Source organism: Xenopus laevis, chromosome 6L (genome assembly GCF_017654675.1).
Source record: "Xenopus laevis strain J_2021 chromosome 6L, Xenopus_laevis_v10.1, whole genome shotgun sequence".
Taxonomy (NCBI): domain Eukaryota; kingdom Metazoa; phylum Chordata; class Amphibia; order Anura; family Pipidae; genus Xenopus; species Xenopus laevis.
The window spans coordinates 81,702,648-81,725,418 of NC_054381.1; the positions used below are offsets into that span (position 1 = coordinate 81,702,648).

General features: G+C 37.1%; 1 long non-coding RNA gene across 1 annotated transcript; it reads right to left on the minus strand.

The window, feature by feature from the left end:
* Positions 1-1,530: 1,530 nt before the first annotated feature.
* On the minus strand, positions 1,531-19,261 carry LOC121394676. The gene is made up of 3 exons (XR_005961921.1): positions 19,152-19,261; positions 14,035-14,137; positions 1,531-1,624 (listed from the first exon to the last, which is right to left on the minus strand). It is a non-coding gene; the product is annotated as an uncharacterized LOC121394676 (long non-coding RNA).
* Positions 19,262-22,771: the final 3,510 nt, after the last annotated feature.

The window sequence follows — 22,771 nt, forward strand, 5'->3', positions numbered from 1 at the left end:
GGCGCAATGGCCAGTCTCACCTGTTCACATTGTTAAATCACCGGTTGAAAATATATTGGACTACCTGGTCACTATATGTAGAACTCATCCTTTGGCTTGGATTTATTCCGTTCTACTTAAGAATAAGAAGCACACGCCCAGTAATGCTAGGTCTAAATGGGAAAGTACTGTTCCTGATTTGGAAGATGAGGAGTGGGAGGAGGCACTGGAAGCCCCTAGCCTAGTGTCATTTAATGTTAGGAGTAGATTCTCACAAATACTTATCCTACATCAGGCATACATTACCCCTACTCGCCTGTATAAGGCGAAATTGAGAATGGATGATTGCTGTCCGAAATGTCAATTGCCCGGTGCAAATTTTTATCACTTGCTGTGGGTTTGTCCTACTGTAACACTATTCTGGGTTCGTGTTTGTGAAATTCTCACCGAAATCACTGAGCTGCAGGTTACTGCCACACCTCGATTATGCTTGCTGGGAATAGTATCACATCTCACTAAGTCGCATTCTATGCTTACTCTTTTACGGGAAACACTGTTTCTTGCCCGAAAATGTATTGCTCTAAAATGGCTTGCAGGGGAACCCCCTCTTATAGCAATGTGGTCTAATTTGGTACAGGAACATCTCACATTGGCTCAACTGGTGTACATGCAGAGGGAAAACCGGGCAAATTTGAACTTGTATGGCAACCCTGGTTGGACTCCCATGTACAAGAATTGTAACCCCTGAACCGGCTAAATTGTAACTTGTCTTTTGCAACCTTCTACTGCTTGAATTTGTAGTGTTGTGATTTCTGTGCTTGTCAGACTGTTGGGAGGCATTTTAATGCTTCTTGTTATTACCCACGACTGCTTGATGTGTAATTTTTATTTTTTTATTGCTTTTTATTTCTGTATTTGACATGTTTGTTGAAAACAATAAAAATGATTTTAAAAAAAAAAAAAGAAAGAGGGTATGATTCAGTAATCATAGATAATGCTCTAAAAGAAGTGGAGACAATTCCCCGTAGCCAGTTATTATGTCAAAAAAAAGAGAACAAACAGACCAGAAACTTACTTTTGTCTCCACTTTTAATTCAAACAGCAATATAGTGGAGAAAATAGTCAAAAATATTGGCCACTGCTACAGGCAGATAGACAATATGGGCATCTATTTAACGATCCACCGCGGTTCTGTTATAAAAGGGGACGCACATTGAAAGAAATGCTTTGCCCATCAGATACATGTCAAAAGAAATCCCTTTTTCATGGTAAGAAAAAGAAAGGAACATATCCTTGTTTGGGATGTAATTGCTGCTCTGCCATAATAAAAGGGTCAAAGATTAATCATCCAAAAAAAGGATATGAAATTAATTTACACGTATATGCCACATGTATGTCTACCCACGTAGTGTATCTGCTTAAATGCCCGTGTGGCTTGGGCTACGTGGGTCAGACATCTAGAGCAGTAAAAATAAGGATCCAAGAGCACAAAAGCAACATTAGAAACTTTAAAGAGAATACACAAACCGACACTTCAGTTTCTAAACATTTCTTTATTCATAAACATAATTCCATGCAATTGCGTTGGTGTGTCCTGGAAGAAGCTGCCCCTGATGGAAGAGGAGATGGCAGAATAAATAGACTCCTGCAAATTGAAGGAAGATGGATTAAAAGATTAGGTACACTTTATCCTGATGGTTTAAATGACTCTTGGAGTCTGAAACCATACCTGTAACAGTTAATTAATTTGGCTTTATTTTACTTTGCAGACCGTGAAAGTAGAAAATAAATACTGTGCAGAAATAGGGTAAGAATTTATAGCTCTAAGTAAACCTAGAAAATGTCTTAAGTGGTTTTAATTATTTATAAGGGAATATCTTGATAGATTGAATAACTGGACATGATTTTTTGTATCTTTCATCTTTTAACAGGTTGTCGTTGTAATTGGCTTAATGTATGGTTGTATAACCTTCAAAAATTGAATGTTTCTGTATTTTAGTTGTATGATTTGTGCACTAAAAACACTATCCTTTCAACACATATCTAAGAAAGATATACATGGACATTGCTACAAGGTTGCACAAACTATGCAGTAATGCACTGAATCTGCACTCAAATGAAATTGGACTTGAACTGAAAATTAATCACGGAATACTGAATGGTATAAAGTTTTTTAAAAATTTTTTGTACCTATTTAACTTTTTAGCATCCGTGATTGGATGATGAGAATCACCTGGGTGGGAGGGGTGTGCTTAAAAAAGTTTTCACTGTGTGTCTGTTTTTTACACTTGAGAAAGGGCTGTGATGGCCTGAAACATGTCGTGTCTTGCAGTTAAATAAATAAAGATGTTTTAGCAGTAAATCTGCATCTGAAGTGCTCTCCTTTCGCTGATCGACTGTGCAGCTCAAATTTATCTGGTTGGGCTTTTTAGGGTAGAATTTTAGTGGAAAATTTTCTTTTTAGAGATTTCTTATACCCCGATGGTGCAAAAACCCTGAATCTGACCACTATGCTAACATTGGACCTATGTAAGAGGTTGAAGGTCAAATATACTATACATTGTTTTCCTCCTATTCCCCAATGACTGCAATCCTAGGCAATCCTTTGTTTGAGTCGGCACATTTGATATGTCAACCAGGAGAGGCATTTGCATTATTTAGGACCTCTGATTTGTTAAGTTCTTCTTTTACAAATTTACTCACATTGGACCAAATCAAAATCAAAACTTCAGATACTCCTATACCCTGGTTCTTATACTTTCAGATGAGACACTTCATAGACCCATTCATTAGAGCTTTTAAAGAGAGGTCTCCCACCACATTTGAACTCCTAGTACAAGGCCTGCCTCAAAAAGGTTTGGAATCAAAGATCTATAAGTTGATTAAGGACCCTTTGTTTTCATCAGGATATAAGCATAGTTATATGAAAAAGTGGCATGCTATACTGGGCTATGAGATCCCCATAGAAGATTGGTCGGATATGTAACTTAATGCCAAGAGCAGCATTACCTGCATGAAACAAAAAGAGAATATATACAAAATATTAATGTTCTGGATCACCCCCTCCAGATTTTTTTTTTCCCCACAACTACGCAACTACACTCTATAATATATTCTGGGACTGCCAACAGGTACAGCTCTTATGGGCTGAGGTTAAAAAGTTACTAGAATGGTTAGAACATGATAGTATTCAATTATACATTATTACCTTTCTTTAGGAAAACCCTTTGAAGGACTACCCAAACAAATTCAGAAATTACTTAATTGTTGCATTTCCATAGCTTCATGGGAATTCCGACATTTTTAATCCTGGACACTTCAGTAGATTGCCAACAGTCACTGGGGAAGGGTGAGAATCAATATTGCTACATCTGAGTTCTGTAAAGATCTTAACTAACCTATAGTGTATAATATATGTAGAGTCTAACTTATTTTTAACTGTTTTTTATTTTATTATTTTATTTTTCCTACCCTTTTTCTTTATATTGGTCATTTATTTACTTATGATTTCAATTACTTGTTATAGTATATATACTTACATTGAAACCTACTGTGATGTAAACATGAGAAGAATATTGATGTTACCAATTTTTGCAGATTGTGCTACAATTATTGTACTCTACTATAACTGTAATTGCATTTTTTATTTATTTTATGGCTTTAATATAAAAATAAAAATGTTAAGTTACAAAAAAAGCCTGAAAAAAGCCTGAATCTGAAAAAGTTGCAGTCTTATTAATAAATAAGGTTAAATCAAACATGGGAGTTTGTTCGTGGTTTTTTAAAATAAAATATGAGATAAATTTGGATTTTACTAAATGACCACCTTTGAGTATTGGAGAGGTACTGTAAAGGCTAAGGTCCACTGTCTCTTGACACTTACTCTGTGGGAACCTGTCATAGTAAGATATAAATAATTCAATAGACACAACTCTCATAAGATAAACATTTTAGGGAGACATAACATTTTTTACACTTGAATTCTTCCGATCCAGGATATAAATAGCTTTTTCCAGAAAGATATATCATTTTTAATGGTTTGCAATAATGGAATGAAATTATCCTGGAAAATATTTTAGGCGTATTTGACAGTTTCTTACCTAAGTATGCAGTTGTTTTAGTCTTCCAGTCAAAGGGATATTTAGTGCGTTCACATCTTTTTGCCAGGCAAAATGTCTCCAGTGTGAAACTGTGTCTTATAAAAGTGCCTACAGATTTATTTATTTATTAAGTGGCATATTAAAGAATCTTACCAAACTGGAATTTACATAATCAGTAAATATTGCCCTTTAAAATATTTTTTCTTGAGCCACCATTTTGTGATTGTCTGTGTGGAGTAAGACATAGTTAATTTAATGTCAGATGTGACCTAACTTGTATGTGTGCACAGTGAATTGTATGGTCCCAGGGGCAGCCCTTATTACTTTAAATGGCAATTTTCTATTTAGTATTACCCAATGGCACATACTGTATATACTCGAGTATAAGCCGACCCGAGTATAAGCCGAGGTACCTAATTTTACCTACGAAAACTGGGAAAACTTAATGACTCGAGTATAAGCCTAGACACAACTACAGCCCTGTCTCTGCCAAAGCGCCCCCCCCCTTTGCAAAGTTGATGGTGACAGAGAATTGCCAAACGGATTACTGTGTGCATTGTCCCACTGTCCCACTACCATGTACAGAGGGTGCTATGTGATATTGCCATCACTGTTAATCTTTCATATAACCAACAGAGGGCGCTGTGTGATATTGCAGTCACTGTTATTCTTTCATATAACTAACAGAGGGCGCACTGTTATTCTTTCATATAACCAACAGAGGGCACTGTGTGATATTGCAGTCACTGTTATTCTTTCATATAACTAACAGAGGGCGCACTGTTATTCTTTCATATAACCAACAGAGGGTGCTGTGTGATATTGCAGTCACTGTTATTCTTTCATGTAACCAACAGAGGGTGCTGTGTGATATTGCAGTCACTGTTATTCTTTCATATAACCAACAGATGGCTCTGTGTGATATTGCAGTCACTGTTATTCTTTCATATAACCAACAGAGGGCACATTGCTACTCTTTCATATAACCAACAGAGGGCACTGTGTGATATTGCAGTCTCTCCCCAAGCGAACTGTTGGTATAGGAATGATTAAAAGTGACTGCAATCTCAGCTATTGCCCACTGACTCCAGTATAAGCCAAAGTAGACTTTTTCAGCACATTTTGGATGCTGAAAAACTTGGCTTATACTCGAGTATATACGGTACTACTAAAATATATTTTAACTGAGACTTACATTGTTGGGGAGTATAGTTTTCCTTTAAGAGGGCACCCACAATTTCCCAAAGCATCATCCAGGTAATACAAGATTATAATGTTGATTGTTCAGGCTATGTGATAAAAAACTGCAGTAGCTTTCCTTGGACATGTTTTATAGAGTATCTGCTTTTTCAGCAAGTATCACACAGGTAATATGTTCAGATCACTGTTATTATTCATTTTAGATGTCAATGAGGAGTTCCATGACCATGATGAGTCCAAAGGCCCAGTGCTTTTATACAGCTCATGGAACGTAAAGGAAGCAGCAGTAGCTATTATATTAATTAAGACCAGAGGGGATAAGAGTGTTTCATGTGAATATCCATTTACATTCCATCTGCAGGACCTGCTGGGCTCTATTGCACCATCCAGGTAAAGGTGGGCATTGGTCAATAATCCATTCATCACAGAGTAGATGGTGAGTGTTCTATGTCTGCTGATGGTTTTGTCTGACTTGCCTCTGATTTAACTGTGGTGATTTGCCATGTGATCCCTGATGGAGGTTATGATCTTGCCAATGTAATATAGTCTGCAGGGGCCAGTAATAAAATATATAACATAGTTCAACAGACATGTCAAGTGATATTATATGTGGTAACTTTTTCTGCTGCAAAGGAAAGAGTCAGCAAACTACAACGTTTTGACATCCTCTTTCCCATAAAGAGGATCACCACACCAGAGATTGCTCCTTTAGACTAGAGGAAATAACTTTCATTTGAAGCAGCATAAGTGGTTCTTCACTGTGAGGACAGTGAGATTGTGTAATGCCTTGCCAGCTGCTTTTAAGAGTTTTCTGGGGTGATAGGGTGGAGGAGTGTGTTTGTATGTAAAGCCTGAATTAAAGCCATGCGCTAAAGAAATAACAATAGCTGGCACTGGTGAGGGTGTAGAATCACTCTGGTTTAGAGATTTTGACTGGGCAAAAGGTAACAAAAAGAATTATCATGGGTGTATGCTATAAACCACCTCGTATAAGTGTCGAGTATGTAGCCCAGCTACTCTTGCAGAAACAAGCGGCTTCACAGCTGGGTCAAGTTGTTGCTATGGGTGACTTCAATTATCCAGACATTGACTGGGGTAATGGGGTTGCTAAGACAGAAAAAGCTAGTAGGTTTGTAAATATGCTGAATGCCAACTTTTTATTCCAGCTCGTTCAAGAACCTACTAGGAAAAACTCTCTTTTGGACCTTGTAATAACTAACAATACTGAACTCATCTCTAACATTTGTGTGGGTGAGCATTTAGGGAATAGTGATCATAACATGGTCTCCTTTGAGATTCTGTTGCAGAAGCAATTCTATAAGGGAGTAAATAAAACACTAAATTTCAGACGTGCAAACTTTGACAGTATAAGGGCATCTCTGCAACATATTAAGTGGGAAATGCTTTTCACAGGGTTAAACACAGAACAAAAATGGGAAGTCTTTAAAATGCTGCTTAATAAATATACTTGTCAGTATATTCCACTTGTAAGCAAGGAACGTCGTTGCAAAGCAAAACGTTTTTGGTTCAATAGAAGCGTTGGTGTTGAGGTGGGTAAGAAAAGACGTGCTTTTAAGGCTTTCAAGTTAGCTGGTACAGCCAAAACATTTAGAAGGTAGAAGGAGGCCAATAAATCATGCAAAGAAGCTATAAGGCAAACTAAAATTGATATAGAAAAGGATATACTGCAGCAAGCAGTAAAAAAAATCCAAAATTATTTTTTAAATTTGTTAATAGTAAAAAAAAATGAAGCAGGAAGGGGTGGGACCCTTACTATCAGAGGGGGGTCAGCTGGTTGATGAAAACAAAATAAAAGCGCAGATTCTGAACTCATATTTTTCATCTGTGTACACAAATGAGGAACCAGTAAGTGAAGGTTTCCTTCTTAACAGTACCAATTCTAGTAATACAACTAATGATGCATGGTTCACACATGATGAAATTCAAAAGAGACTAGAACATGTTAAGATTAACAAAGGTCCGGGGCCAGATGGTATTCATCCCAGGGTAATTAGCGAGCTTAGCTCTGTGATTGCCAAACCTCTTTACTTAATTTTTCAGGATTCATTGAGATCTGGCATAGTGCAGAGAGACTGGTGAATTGCTAATGTGGTGCCTCTATTCAAAAAAGGATCCCGTTCTCAGCCTCAAAACTATAGGCCAGTTAGTCTGACGTCAGTGATAGGAAAGCTTTTTGAAGGGTTAATAAAGGATAAGATACTGGACTTCATAGCAAATTATAATACTATGAGTTTGTGCCAGCATGGTTTTATGCGTAATAGATCTTGCCAGACTAACTTAATTTCTTTTTATGAGAAGGTAAGTAGAGACCTCGATTCTGGGATTGCAGTGGATGTGATTTACTTAGACTTTGCTAAAGCATTTGATACAGTGCCACACAAAAGTTTACTGGTTAAATTAAGGAATGTTGGCCTGGAACATAGTATTTGTACCTGGACAGTGAACAGGCTAAAGATAGACTACAAAGAGTGGTGGTAAATTGAATATTTTCTAATTGGACCAGTATTGTTAGTGGAGTACTGCAGGGCTCTGTACTAGGTCCCTTGCTTTTCAACTTGTTTATTAATGACCTGGAGGTGGGCATTGAAAGTACTGTTTCTATTTTTGCAGATGATACTAAATTGTGCAGAACTATAGGTTCCATGCAGAATGCTGCCACTTTGCAGAGTAATTTGTCTAAATTGGAAAACTGGGCAGCAAACTGGAAAATGAGGTTCAATGTTGATAAATGCAAGGTTATGCACTTTGGCAAAAATAATATAAATGCAAGTTATACACAAAATGGCAGTGTGTTGGGAGTTTCCTTAAATGAGAAGGATCTAGGGGTCTTTGTAGATAACACGTTGTCTAATTCTGGGCAGTGTCATTCTGTGGCTACTAAAGCAAATAAAGTTCTGTCTTGCATAAAAAAGGGCATTAACTCAAGAGATGAAAACATAATTATGCCTCTTTATAGGTCCCTGGTAAGGCCTCATCTGGAGTATGCAGTGCAGTTTTGGACTCCAGTCCTTAAGAGGGATATAAATGAGCTGGAGAGAGTGCAGAGACGTGCAACTAAATTGATTAGTGGGATGGAAGACTTAAATTATGAGGGTAGACTGTCAAGGTTGGGGTTGTTTTCTCAGGAAAAAAGGCGCTTGCGAGGGGAAATGATTACACTTTACAAGTACATTAGAGGACATTATAGACAAATAGCAGGGGACCTTTTTACCCATAAAGTGGATCACCGTACCAGAGGTCACCTCTTTAGACTAGAAGAAAAGAACTTTCATTTGAAGCAACGTAGGGGGTTCTTCACAGTCAGGACATTGAGGTTGTGGAATGCACTGCCGGGTGATGTTGTGATGGCTGACTAAGTTAATGCCTTTAAGAATGGCTTGGATGATTTTTTGGACAGACATAATATCAAAGGCTATTGTGATACTAAGCTCTATAGTTAGTATAGGTATGGGTATATAGAATTTAATTAAAAGTAGGGAGGGGTATGTGTATGGATGCTGGGTTTTCATTTGGAGGGGTTGAACTTGATGGACTTCTTTTTTCAACCCAATTTAACTATGTAACTATGTAACTATTTAGCTATAACCACATTCAATAAGTCTATTACATACTGTAAGTCTTGTAGTTGTGTGTCCTTGCATGCTAGATGAGAGTTATTACATTTAACATGAAAGAACTGGGAGTAGGAAAACCCCTCTCTGTACTGTTAGAGTGGCAACTTGCATGAAGCAAGATATTCCTATCAGTCTCCTTTCTTAATTATGTGGTCCCTACATATTTATCATCCTGATAGATCCTAAGATCCAAGAAGTCTATACTATGTTTGTCAAATGAGCATTTAAATTAAATAGAGGAATCTAACTAATTGAGTTCACTAACCCATGTGTTAGTGTGTATCTATGTGTATGTGTTTAATGTTTCCCCAGTGGAGACATTGGTCTTAACAGTGACAAAATTGTTCATTAAATATATGATATGTGAAATGGGAATCCACCAGGGCCCCCCATTTTGAATTATAGTAAAATATTAACATTATAGTATCATTAATAATGTATAACCATTGAAACACAAGATACATTAAATCTGCAGAAAAAAAATATATAATAAATATCACCTAGGGGTGACAAAAAATTTGTAAGTATTGGAACCTAAAATAAATTAGATTCTTCTGCCACTTTAACAGAAATTAGAATTTCTTGGAGGGAAAAAAATGTTAATTATCCAATCCTTTTACATAGTTCAGTTGGGTTGAAAAAAGTCCATTAAGTTCAAACCCTCCAATTGAAATGACCATTTGTCAATGGTTATGGAAGCAATCCCATTTCTGTACAATACATCAATGTTGTTAAAGCCTTTTTATCTTAAAATATTTAAATTTTAATTCTTTTAATTAGCCTAACATGATCTATTTTCTTCTATTCATTTTTCTAATCCAATGGAATGTATATGCAGATGCTGTGTTTCTTGAATGGAGGCAAACTACTTTATTTCTTAAATGTAGCCATCTACAATATCCACCTAGCCTGACATATATAAGTAACATAGAAATTGGATATAATTAATACCTGGACCTACTGTCGGCCTCTGTTTGTGACTCTTAATTAGCTACTTTTTCACTGATACAGATGATTAACTCTTGCTACTGTGGATTAGTCGTGGTATTCCCAGATTTCTCTCCCTCTACCATTTAAAATCACATTGTAAGTATTCTGATTAGGTTTATGACTTGCCTCATTAACTATAGACATGCTTAAATATTACATTTGCTTTTTCAAGCCCGCATAAATAGCTGTGTATTATTTAAAACCCAGTCATACTCAGTACCATTTAGTATATAAAGATTGCTTTACTGAACAATATTCCATGTAATGTCAGTGACAGTGTCATTATAGAAGCATCTTTCAAACATCTTTTTTCTGCTTAGGTTTCAATAAGAAGTTGTCTCTTAACATTGATAAAATATAAGTATTTTTGGGATTTGATAATGACATGTTGGGTAACCCAGAACAACAACCCTCATCAATTAGGTGTAATAGGTTGGTTCTGATTTTTTTTTTAGGGTGAAGGGTTTTCTGAACTGAACATACAGTATACAAATGCTAATATAATTAGCATTCACATAATCTTATAATGGCCTTAAGAGAGAAGCAGAACAAGAGTGAGTGTCTATATCCCAGTGAATTATACTTAAGTATATATTTTTAAATAATAATTAGATAATTGTAACCTGAAACATTTCATAATCACTCCTATAAAATAGTAGCTGGCTCAGTCTACAATAACAAAGTAACATATTAAGTAAGGTTGAAAAAAGACACACGTGCTTCCATCAAGTTCAACCTTTTAGGTTTTTTTTTTATCTGCCTAACTGCTAGTTGATGCAGAGGAAGGCAAAAAAAACCCATCTGTACCCTCTCTAATACAATAATGTCCTGTTTGAGTGATAGAGACCAAAACTGTACGGCATATTCTAAATGGGGCCTTACAAGTGCTCTATACAGTGGAAGAATGACACCCTCCTCCCGTGACTCTATGCCCCTTTTAATACAAATCAAGACCTTATTTGGCCTTGATGCTGCTGACTGCATTGCTTGCTACAGCCAAGTTTATCATCTACAAGCACTCCAAGGTCCTTTTCCATAATGGATTTGCCTAGTGCAGTCCCATTAAGGGTATAAGTGGCTTGGATATTCTTACATCCCAGGTGCACGGCTTTACATTTATCAACATTGAATCTAATTTGCCACTTAGCTGGCCAGATTGCCAGTTTGTTAAGATTGTGTTGCAAGGATGCCACATCCTGGATGGAATTAATTGGGCTGGATAGTTTGTGTCATCTGCAAACACTGATACATTACTTACAATACCCTCCCCTAAGTCATTAATGAACAAGTTAAATAAAAGTGGACCCAATACCGAGCCCTGAGGGATCCCACTAAGAACCTTACTTCAAGTAGAGAATGTACCATTTACAACCACCTTCTGTACCCGATCCTGTCGCCAGTTTCCTATCGATGTGCAAACGACTTCATTAAGCCCAACAGACCTTTGTTAGAAAGCAGTCATTTGTGGGGCACAGTATCAAACGCTTTGGCAAAATCCAAATAGATCACATCTGCTGCCCCCCCCCACTGTCCAGCATCTTACTTACCTCATCATAAAAAGCAATCAAATTTGTCTGACATGACCTACCCTTCATAAAGCCATGCTGATTGCTGCTCATAATGCCATTGACTAGGACAAAATTTTGAATTGGATCCCTTAACAAGCCTTCAAATAATTTGCCCACCACAGATGTCAAATTCACTGTCCTATAATTGCCAGGCTGAAATCGAAAACATCAGCTTTTCTCCAATCCATAGGCACCATACCAGATGAAAGTGAATCTGAGAAAATCAGAAATAGGGGCTGGTCTAAAACTGAACTAAGCTCTCTTAGAACCCAGGGGTGTATGCAATCAGGCCCTGGAGCCTTGTTTATATTAATTTTTATTAAACCTTTATGAATCATACCCTGAGTCAGCCACTGACTAGAATGAGCTGAGCCATTAGTGCAGCTATAAAATGAGCCTGGGAACTCAGACTCCTCTATTGTATACACTGATGAAAAGAACTGATTCTGCCTTTTCTGTATCTGTTACAACCATACTGGTACCATTATTTAATGGAGCAACACTCTCAACCTGCATCTTTTTACTATTAATATATTTTAAAAACTTTTTAGGGTTAGTTTTCACCTCCACCGCACTTAACTCTTCATTTCCTTTCTTTGCCTTCTGGATTGCTGATTTACAACATTTATTACAGTGTTTATATCCATTAAATGCAGTTTCTGTCCCAACAGATTTGTAGTTTTTAAATGCCTTTCTCTTCTTTCTGATTAACTTCTTTACTTCTCTATTAAGCCACATTGGATGATTCTTAAGAGTTTCTACATTTACTACTTAAGGGAATAAATTGAGAACAGTAATGATTTAATATAATTTTAAATGACAACCATTTCTGTTCTGTGTTTTTAGCTGAAAACTTAATGCTCCAATCAATGCTCTGTAGGGCAGCCCTCAAGGCACTAAAATTAGCTTTTCCAAAATTCATGGTTTTTGTTGCCCCAGTATATATTTGTTTTTTGCACCAGACATTAAATGATATAACATTATGATCACTATTACCCAGGGGTTCAATGACTTGCACATTTGCTATAAGTTATGGGTCATTTGAGATCACTAGATCCAGAATAGCATTTTTTCTTGTAGGCTCCTCAACAACCTGTGCCATAATTCCCATTAACTGATCTGGCAGTACTGTTGCTCCAGTCAATATCTGGGTAATTAAAATCCCCTATCCTTAACAGTACCCCCAAATCTCCTCCCCCATTTTCCCTTTCTTTGCCCACTATCTCATCTAACCTGTTTTCCACTAAATCTTTTACTGAATCCTCCCCCCATGCCTATTTTAAAATCTACTCCAACCCTCTAGCCACCTTCTCTCCCAAAACAGCTGCACCATCATCATTGAGGTACAGCCCATCCCTAGCAAAGATCCTGTAGCCGACTGAGAAACCAGCCCAGTTCTTCCCAAAACCCAAAACCCTCCTCCCTACACCAATCTCTCAGCCATGCATTAATCTCTCTACGCTCCTACTGTCTCCTTAATGTTGCTCGTGGCTCAGGTAATATCTCTGAGAAAATTACCTTGGAAGTCCTCACCCTCAACTTTACATCTAGTTTTTTAAAATCGTTCTTGAGGACTTCACCACCTCCTCTAACTTTGTCATTGGTACCTATGTGTACCAAGACCGCTGGGTATGGTACACAGTGTTACATGCACTGCTCTGTTCTTTCTTTGCCTAATGCATTCCCTGGTAACAGGTAGTATTGTTAAACATTGCTTATAATACTGCACTTCATTAAATGACAAAACCTTAGTTTTGCCAAGTTTGCTATATGTCCTGTAGCTGGGTTATCTTTGTCCATTATTGAAAATGACTTTTCTGCACAATGCTTTTATGTACGTAAGCCTGTAGAGAAACAATCCATTTTAACTTAGAAGAAACAATGTCTCCACATATACAGAATCATAGTTATAGTTCCAATGCAGCCATATACTGTAATCCAAGAGACAAAAGAATAGTTCTGCAGTATACAGCTGGTATTTCCTTATTGAACAGAAGAACATTTTGATATGTACAACAGGAAACAGATTAATATTATTTTCAGAAAAAGAAAAGTTATTAATTTCAGGAGCTAGAGAGATAAAACAAGTTTATATAGCAGCACATTGCACATGCAACACCTTGTTCTCTTTGTGTCTCTCTGCCACCTACACATTTATTTACTTTTTGAAGCCAGCATGCAATTACAGTAAGGCTAAAGGCTTGTTTATCTGGCATAAACATGGATGTGTCATTTACATGGATTTCACCTGTCTCCGTATGATATGGATATGACTTGCATGTCAAAAGCGGTGATGGGAAATTACCCTTAACAGGCCTTAAAACAAACATGTTGGGTGACCGAGATATATATATATATATATATATATATATATACAGATCTTGGATGCGTGAGTGCACATCAGGAGCCTTTAGACAAAAAGATATATAGTTAAAAATGAAACCTTTTATTAGAACATTTTAAAAATTGGCCAATGTTTCGGTCTCCATCTAAGACCTTTGTCAAGACCATAGCAGTTGTTAAAATGAACATATTAAATAGAAAAACTGTGGAAGCACTCACCCAATCACGAATAGCAAGGAAGGTCACGTGAGCAGAGAATGGATAACACCCCCAAAGGCCCAGGTGATCTTAAACACCATAAAAAAACAAGAAAAGAAATCCCCTGTGGCAAAAAAGGAAACAAAACAACAATAAATAAGATAAATTAAGAAGGATGTGACCAAAGACAATACAATATATAAAAAACATATGATGCAGATAACAAGGGCAACATAGAGAAATCACTTGTTACTTATTAAAATGTAGCAATCTCGTATCAGCGTGACTGAAGCTGTCAAGAGCAAAAAGCTACAAAAATAACAAAAGTGAAAAAGTTGCATATACAGAGGGGAGATCATCGTTGGTTTAAAAAGCAAGTTAAGGGGCAGTTTTCATTCAATCCGTTAGAGGCCAGAGTGTTCAGTTTTATTATCCAAAAAACTTCCATATGGAACAGCATTTTTGAACGATCACCCCCTCGCCTAAGTGGTGGGATGTGATCGATTGCAATATATTTGAAAGTTGGAAGCCTATGCCCACATTCAAGATAATGTTTAGCCACCGGCTTGTTAGTCATACCATCCCTGAAAGCCATGCTTATAGCTGACCGATGCCCATCCATCCGTAGTCTAAGGGTCTGGTCAGTTTTGCCCACATAAGAAAGACCACAGGGACACGTGATCAGATATATCACATAGCTAGTGTTACAATTAATGTGCTGTCTGATCAAGAACCTCTTACCCGTTTGTGGATGTAAAAAAGATTGTCCTGGTGTCATATGTCGACAGAAAATGCAATTTGGACATCTGAAACACCCAGGTGTTAGAGGGGCAGATGTATTATGAAGGGATGCACCGAATCCACTATTTTGGATTCAGCTGAACCCCCGAATCCTTCTCAAAAGATTCGGCCGAATATCAAACCAAATCCTAATTTGCATATGCAAATAAGGGGTGGGAAGAGGGAATCCTTTTTAACATCCTTGTATTGTGACAAAAAGTTAAGCAATTTCCCTCCCCATCCCTAATTTTCATATACAAATTTGGATTCGGATTCAGTTCGGCAGGGCAGAAGGATTCGGCCAAATCCGAATACTGCTGAAAAAGGCAGAATCCTGCCCGAATCCCAAACCTTATCCTGGATTTGGTACATCCCTAGTATTATGTGGTGTAAAAAATGGTGGGATAATTCACCACACATCATCAGGCTTCTCGCTAGAATCTCTTGAATCAGCTGACCGCAACCTTTTCTGCTGCATGTATAAAAAAATATGAACATTTTGGCTGTTAAATCATTTTAAACAAATTCATACTGCCCCAAATTGAAAAGGAAAGCTTATTCCAAGTGTTCCCTACTTTAATAAATTTCTATAGCAGAGGCAATTATCCTCCATATACCGATGCGGTACGTAAACTGTTCCACCCACTGCAGTGGTGCTACATTATTCCTATAAAGATCCTGCACTGGGTCAATCACCATTATTACAGATTTCCCCAATTCATTTTCAGTCCTGAGAAGAAGCCAAAATGATTTACTATTCACATGGCTTCTTTAAATGAATGATCTGGGTTTCCCAGAAATAGTAAAATATTGTCTGTGTAAAAACACATTCTTTCCTGCAGTGACTGAAGACAAAAAACCGTAATACCCTTTAGCTATCCATTTCCTGGGCCAAAGGCACTATACTGTAAAGCAAATAATAAATAGGAAAGAGGGCACCCCTGTCTGGTACCCCGTTCCAAATTAAAATGCCCAGATAAACTATTGTTAACCCCCGACCTGCACAACCGGAGACTTATAAAGTAACTGGTTCTAAGTAATAAAATTCAGTCCAAAGCCAAATACCCAAAGTATTGCCCATAAATAGGGCCACCCATATACTGTATGTCAAAGGCTTTTGCTGAGTCCAGAGAAGCAACAACCCTCCTACTTGCATTATCATGTTTTGCTTGCATATTAACTTACAGCTTCCTCATATTATGTAGTATGTTGATTTGCAAAAAATCTGCTTGATCTGGATTAACAATTCCAGTAATTGCTTTATCCAACCTTGTTGTCAATTTTTTATCTAGTATTTTAGTATCCACATTTTAAAAAGAAATAGTTCGATAGGAATCACACAGTTTCCGATACTTAACTAATTAAGAATTAAAGTTATAACTGCATCATACATTGTCAATGGAAGGCTACCTGTAGTAAATGCTTCTTTAAAAACTTTCAAAAGTGTTAGAATTATTATATTTTCTATTTTCTACTGATCTATACCATTCCATTCAGTCCAGGATATTTCCCAGAAGGCAAACTAGATAAGACCTGTGATATATCTTCCACTATAACAAGGCACTCAAGGTAACTCACCTTTTATGGAACCAATCTTAACCAGGTATTCATGCAACTGCCAATCAGTTTTAGTAAGATATGATGTATACCTTGCATAGTAACTAACAAATTCCTCCTTGATCTTTTGAGGTTGACACAACATAATCCCCACACTATTGGTTATACTAGAGAGAACCATTTTTGGAGATTCAACCTTAGACATATATGAACGTATTTTTACAACTTTTCACCTAATTCAAAATTTTAAAATTAGAGAGTACTTAAAGATTGATAAGCCATTTTAACAAATTCGAATTACCTCTGGGCTTTAATCATCATTTAATCAAATTTAGTTCTGAAGATTTATTATTTAACTTAACAAATTTCCTCTCAGTTAGCAAGCACATCAATTCCACAGTTTTTACCTCCATCTCAGCAAATTTCTTAGCAGAGCTTATAGCAAATTGCAGTATACCTCTTATAACAGATTTTGACACATCCAAGTAGGTTTCACAGTGTCAATATTTTCATTCCAATAACTTTTTTTAACCCCTCTAGATTCTTACTTACCACACAATCATTTAAAAACCACACTGGATTTTGTCTCCACACCTTCCCAGATTGCATACCAGGATCCACTTTAGTAGCAAGGAGGCATGATCCACTGATTTAGCAAGTGGAAGAAGGTCCAATAAAGCTACCACTAAATCAAGTCTATACATAGTTTTATAAGAATCAGAACTGTCTAGAAACTGGATTCTTCATCTCCATATCTCTGTGAATCCCATGCTTTCTACCCATGCCCCCAAAACCACCTTGGATGAGACTTGAGAAGGAGACATTACACAATTGAAGTCTCTTATCATACATACAGGGACATCAGTAAAGGTAGTTGCCAAATTACATACTTCTATCAAAAGTTTCACCTTAAAAAGAGGAGGAACATATATTATTCTGACTCCAATTTCTGTTATAATGGCTGATTTGCCTGTTAGACCTCCTTGCTGGGCCTGTATGGAGCTGTTACAACCACTGAGGGCAATCTTTGCCAGATATCTGAACTCACAGACACCAAATTCACAAAGCTGCTTTATTTGGGGTGGATGGAATGTAGCAATGGATGTATAAGTGCTGCAGGTCAAACATCTGAGCTGTAGCTCCTCCCTCATGGAAGGTAGGAACACAAAGGATGATGGGAGGAACTGACATCACACACGAGGAAGGGTATATATATAGAATAGGAGGAGGGTTTACAAACAAGGAAATACAGAGCCTGCTGTATAGCTTTGGTCACTAGGTGGCAGCATAATAATGGGTAAGCATATAAGCATTGAACATACATTTTAACATAACAACGTTTAACTACTGGGACAGCACAATATGTTAACTATGTATGAATATATAAGGGGATCATATAATAATCTTTCTAATGCTTTATTCATCAGTAGGTCTTTTCAGCTGACGCAAGGCCATCCATTCTGATTAGAAGAAAAGTAGGCCGCCTAAATGTTCGGAAGGGGTTTTTTACAGTGAGAGCTGTGAAGATGTGGAATTCTCTCCCTGAATAAGTTGAACAGGCTGATACATTAGATAGCTTTAAAAAGGGGTTGGATGGCAAGTGAGGGAATACAGGGTTATGGGAGATAGCTCATAGTATAAGTTGATCCAGGGACTAGTCTGACTAGTCCGACCTGTCATTTTGGGGTCAGGAAGGACATTTTCCCCCCTCTGAGGCAAATTGGAGAGGCTTCAGATGTTTTTTTCTGCCTTTCTCTGGATCAACTAGCAGTTAGGCAGGTTAAAATAGAGTTAAAAGGTTGAACTGGATGGATGTGTGTGTCAGGTATCAAGGCGAGTCTGAAGGTATGCGCCTCCCCCACGCTTCCCACTGAGCTGCGCCCTGAAAGTTGGTACAGGACGGTCCCAGATAAGGAATAGCAGGAGTGCTAGGTGAGCCCGCAGAATAACAGTTCGTAATAAGGACTTAGCACTTATCTGCAGTTGAAGAGACGAAGTCAGGGACAGGCCGGGTCATACACAGAGAACGATCAGGAAGCAGGTGCCAATTGAGGAAAATCCAGCAGAGTAGTCAGGGAAGCCAAGGTCGAGATCAGGAATAACAAACACAGGAATCCAGGGATAATCAGAAGAATAGTCAGGAACAAGCCGTAGTCGTAATCAGAATAATCATCAGTAGTAAGTACGTTTAGTGTCAGTAGAGACGATCACCTCGCATTGAGCCTAGGCCTGAGTGACCTTTTAACCCGAAGACGCACGTTTGCGTCAGAACACGCGCCTGCGTCAGAACATGCACGCGCATGTGAACCTGCGTGTGCGCATTAGAACATGCGCCCGCGCTAGTAACAGGCGCTGGTGTGGGGACGTTGGCCAGAGGAGACGTCGGTTCAACCCGAACCTGACCTGCTGGGACCTGACAGTGTGTCTTTTTTTAACTTACTATGTTACTATTTACTATGTATGTAAATATGACTCCGAAGATATAACAAAATTAAGATATTTTTGAGTAAAACAAAAAGTATATACTCTACATCTATATGTGTACCCAAGGGAACCACCAATATTAGTCCATTTTCTCAATCCAATCTGACATTTCTTTTGGAGATTCAAAAAAGTGACCTTGACAATAATTTTCAGCCTAGCAATAAACATATTTTTCAGGATCAGCCCGGGACTTGAACTCTTGTTGTGCTGTTCTGGATATTTGCAGCCTTTACCTCTTGAGCCACTGGGGGCTGATCCTGAACTCTTGTGTTTGATGTTTCTGTTTATCTGCCTGTTCACAGTATGTTTCCACTCACCTCATTTACCCTCATGTGTCTCCCATTCCTAATCACCTTCGCTTTATAAACCTCGTCCTGAGCATTGAATGTAATTTGTTTGTTCCTGATCTGCCGACCTGAATCTTGTTCCTTATTCTTGTTCAGAAAATAAAGTGCTAGAATCCTCAAAAATTCATTGAGGAGGGGGATTTAACAGAAAGGATAAAATATAGTGTAGTATTTTTTCAAAAAAATTTTTTTTGTTATTTGTTTTTTTTAAAGAATTTCTTAAACACCCACCGTGATTATTGACAGTGATAATAGTGTTCTTTTATTTGGCTTAGAAAAAAAGGGAGCCCAAACTGTGATGGTTGTGAAATAACAAGTGAAAAAATTATATATAAAAAAATGAAAAATGAAAAATAAAAAATAAAATATAAATAAAAATAAAAATAAAAAATAAAAATAGAAAAGAGTGAAAAGTGAATTTGTTCAGTGAATTAATAAATACCAACGATTTCTTTCCAAGTGATAATAAATGCAGTGTTATTCATTACTTAAAACACATTCAGTGCAGTAGGTGAATATTAATCTGATTAGTGAATATTTAGTGTGGGTTAAACTTCCCCTTAGATTTTTCTCGTTTGAGATCCACACTCTATGGATTAGAGGAAAGGTAACGTAAAATACTTTGCCACAATTCCGGTACAACCGGTTGTGCAGCTCACTCACCAAATGTGAGTTAAGGGAGAGCGTCTGATAGGTCCTGTTCGCGCTGTTTCCACTCTTTTTCTGCTATCCAGGTTTTTGTAAGAGGGATAAAAATGGAGAGGGGCATGTGCAGGGATCACTTTAAAACAGTTTAATAGAATAAAAAATACACTCACAAACACGATCGGTAAAACTGCAAAAAGGATTGGTAAAAGTCCCGCGAAAGTCGCTGTGTTTCCTTGGCGTCCCTCGGAAGGTACAGACGTCTCTCTGGGTCGGGTACTCCTGCAAAAGGTTAGCGTGGTCTTTGCAGGAGTACCCGACCCAGAGAGACGTCTGTACCTTCCGAGGGACGCCAAGGAAACACAGCGACTTTCGCGGGACTTTTACCAATCCTTTTTGCAGTTTTACCGATCGTGTTTGTGAGTGTATTTTTTATTCTATTAAACTGTTTTAAAGTGATCCCTGCACATGCCCCTCTCCATTTTTATCCCTCTTACAAAAACCTGGATAGCAGAAAAAGAGTGGAAACAGCGCGAACAGGACCTATCAGACGCTCTCCCTTAACTCACATTTGGTGAGTGAGCTGCACAACCGGTTGTACCGGAATTGTGGCAAAGTATTTTACGTTACCTTTCCTCTAATCCATAGAGTGTGGATCTCAAACGAGAAAAATCTAAGGGGAAGTTTAACCCACACTAAATATTCACTAATCAGATTAATATTCACCTACTGCACTGAATGTGTTTTAAGTAATGAATAACACTGCATTTATTATCACTTGGAAAGAAATCGTTGGTATTTATTAATTCACTGAACAAATTCACTTTTCACTCTTTCTATTTTTTATTTTTTATTTTTATTTTATTTATATTTTATTTTTATTTTTCATTTTTCATTTTTTTATATATAATTTTTTCACTTGTTATTTCACAACCATCACAGTTTGGGCTCCCTTTTTTTCTAAGCCAAATAAAAGAACACTATTATCACTGTCAATAATCACGGTGGGTGTTTAAGAAATTCTTTAAAAAAAACAAATAACAAAAAAAATTTTTTTGAAAAAATACTACACTATATTTTATCCTTTCTGTTAAATCCCCCTCCTCAATGAATTTTTGAGGATTCTAGCACTTTATTTTCTGTACTTGGAGATCGTCTCAAACAGGTGGAGGAGGACCTGCAAGTGCTGAACTGTGGGGAAACCAAAGTTTGTCCTTGGATACAACCTGATATATTTGTCCTTATTCTTGTTCCTGGATCTTGTTCCTGGGTCTTGTTCCTGACTCTTGTTCCTGACTCCAGTTCCTGAATCTTGTTCCTGAATCTTGTTATCTGTATCCTGTTACCTGAAAACCTTGTTATCTGAAACCTTCATTCTTGGAAACCTTGTCTTTGAATACCTGAAAGAAGCACACTAATAGGTTTCTTGCCCCAGTTAATTCTCATATGACTTGCTGCTTTTAGCAGTCTCATCTTCTTACCCACATTACCTTGAATTTCCAGAATTTCTCTATAGCTTAGCTCAATAGCATCACTCCTCTTTAGTCACTTTTTGAAAAATCTAACTCCTGCCAGTTAGTGCTGTGAAACGGCCAAGTCATTTGGGACTGAGTTTTGTGGGGTTGGGGTAAGTACCAGCTAACCCTCTACAGCTGAGGCCCTTCATTTTTGCCAATTTATTTAAGTGAAGACATATGGAAGAGACCCCCTCCTAATAATAAGGTAATATTATCACCTCTGCTATTGCACAGCAACAGATATAAAAAAATTTTTTACCAGAAAAGCAGAAATTCCCAATTTGTCAATTGATATTTTCAGCAAGTTTATACTTTACAAACCAATGAAATCTGATTAAATGTCTGCCATGTTTAAGATGTTGCTTCTTCCCTACTTGGCTTGGAATGAAAAAAAGGTTGGCTCAGAAAATCAATTGCTTTTCTGTTTTTCTGCAATATAAAAAAGTTTGTAAAAATGAACTAGCAAATCAATAAAACAACTAAATTGAAAACTTTCAACTCACTATTGAAATAAACACTTTTGTCAACATGTAGTGGGAACAGAACATAGCCAACAAATAAATAATGCTCTAGCTGCAATAGTCAGTTGATATAGCAAATAGGAATTACTGTATTATTAGCAGAATGCAATTTGATTTTAATTTAATTTGGAGATCTCCAAATATATTCAAACTGTTTTAGTCGCTGGAATCAGACAGTTAAGCAAATGCTTCTTTCAATAGCATTTGTTTTACGAATAACTTTAAGTGCACTGAAAATTTTTAATTAATGTATATTGGAAAGTTGCATTTCTTTTATTGGACACATTTTTATTTTGGGCTTGACTTGCCCTTTAAATGATGATGTTGATTTTATGCAATTCTGTTGTCATGGAACCTATCCATTGAAAATTCTTAATGTATTTAAAATGGTGTGTAATTTTTTTTACGGTGCACTAATGCTGAACATAATTCCATTATTCTACACCAATGTAGGCCAATAGGGCAAATTTTACAGAACCATGATCAGAACTCCTGTGACTTACATAACTGTACTGTAGCTATACCGTCTCAAAAAATCATTATAATCATTAAAAATCATTATACAGTTTTATCGTTATGTGAGATTGTACATGGCAGGTGGTGTTAAAGTGACAAAGTAACGCCATTTATACCTATATAAATATACCCCTATGACCCCCCACTGTCTAGCAATCAGGACCACTAGATAATCCTCATCAAGCATTACCATTGCTTATATTTCATAAAAACACAATAGCTAGGAGTAGAAAACATTTTTAATGGACCCTGAATATTCCATTATGCTAATGGCATCCTAGTATTCTCTTATTCTCATTTTTATGGACTTTATGATCTGTATCAAATGACCCTTACCAGAGATAGATTCATTTACCTCCTATGTTGACAGTGAACAGTCTTTTCTATGCAT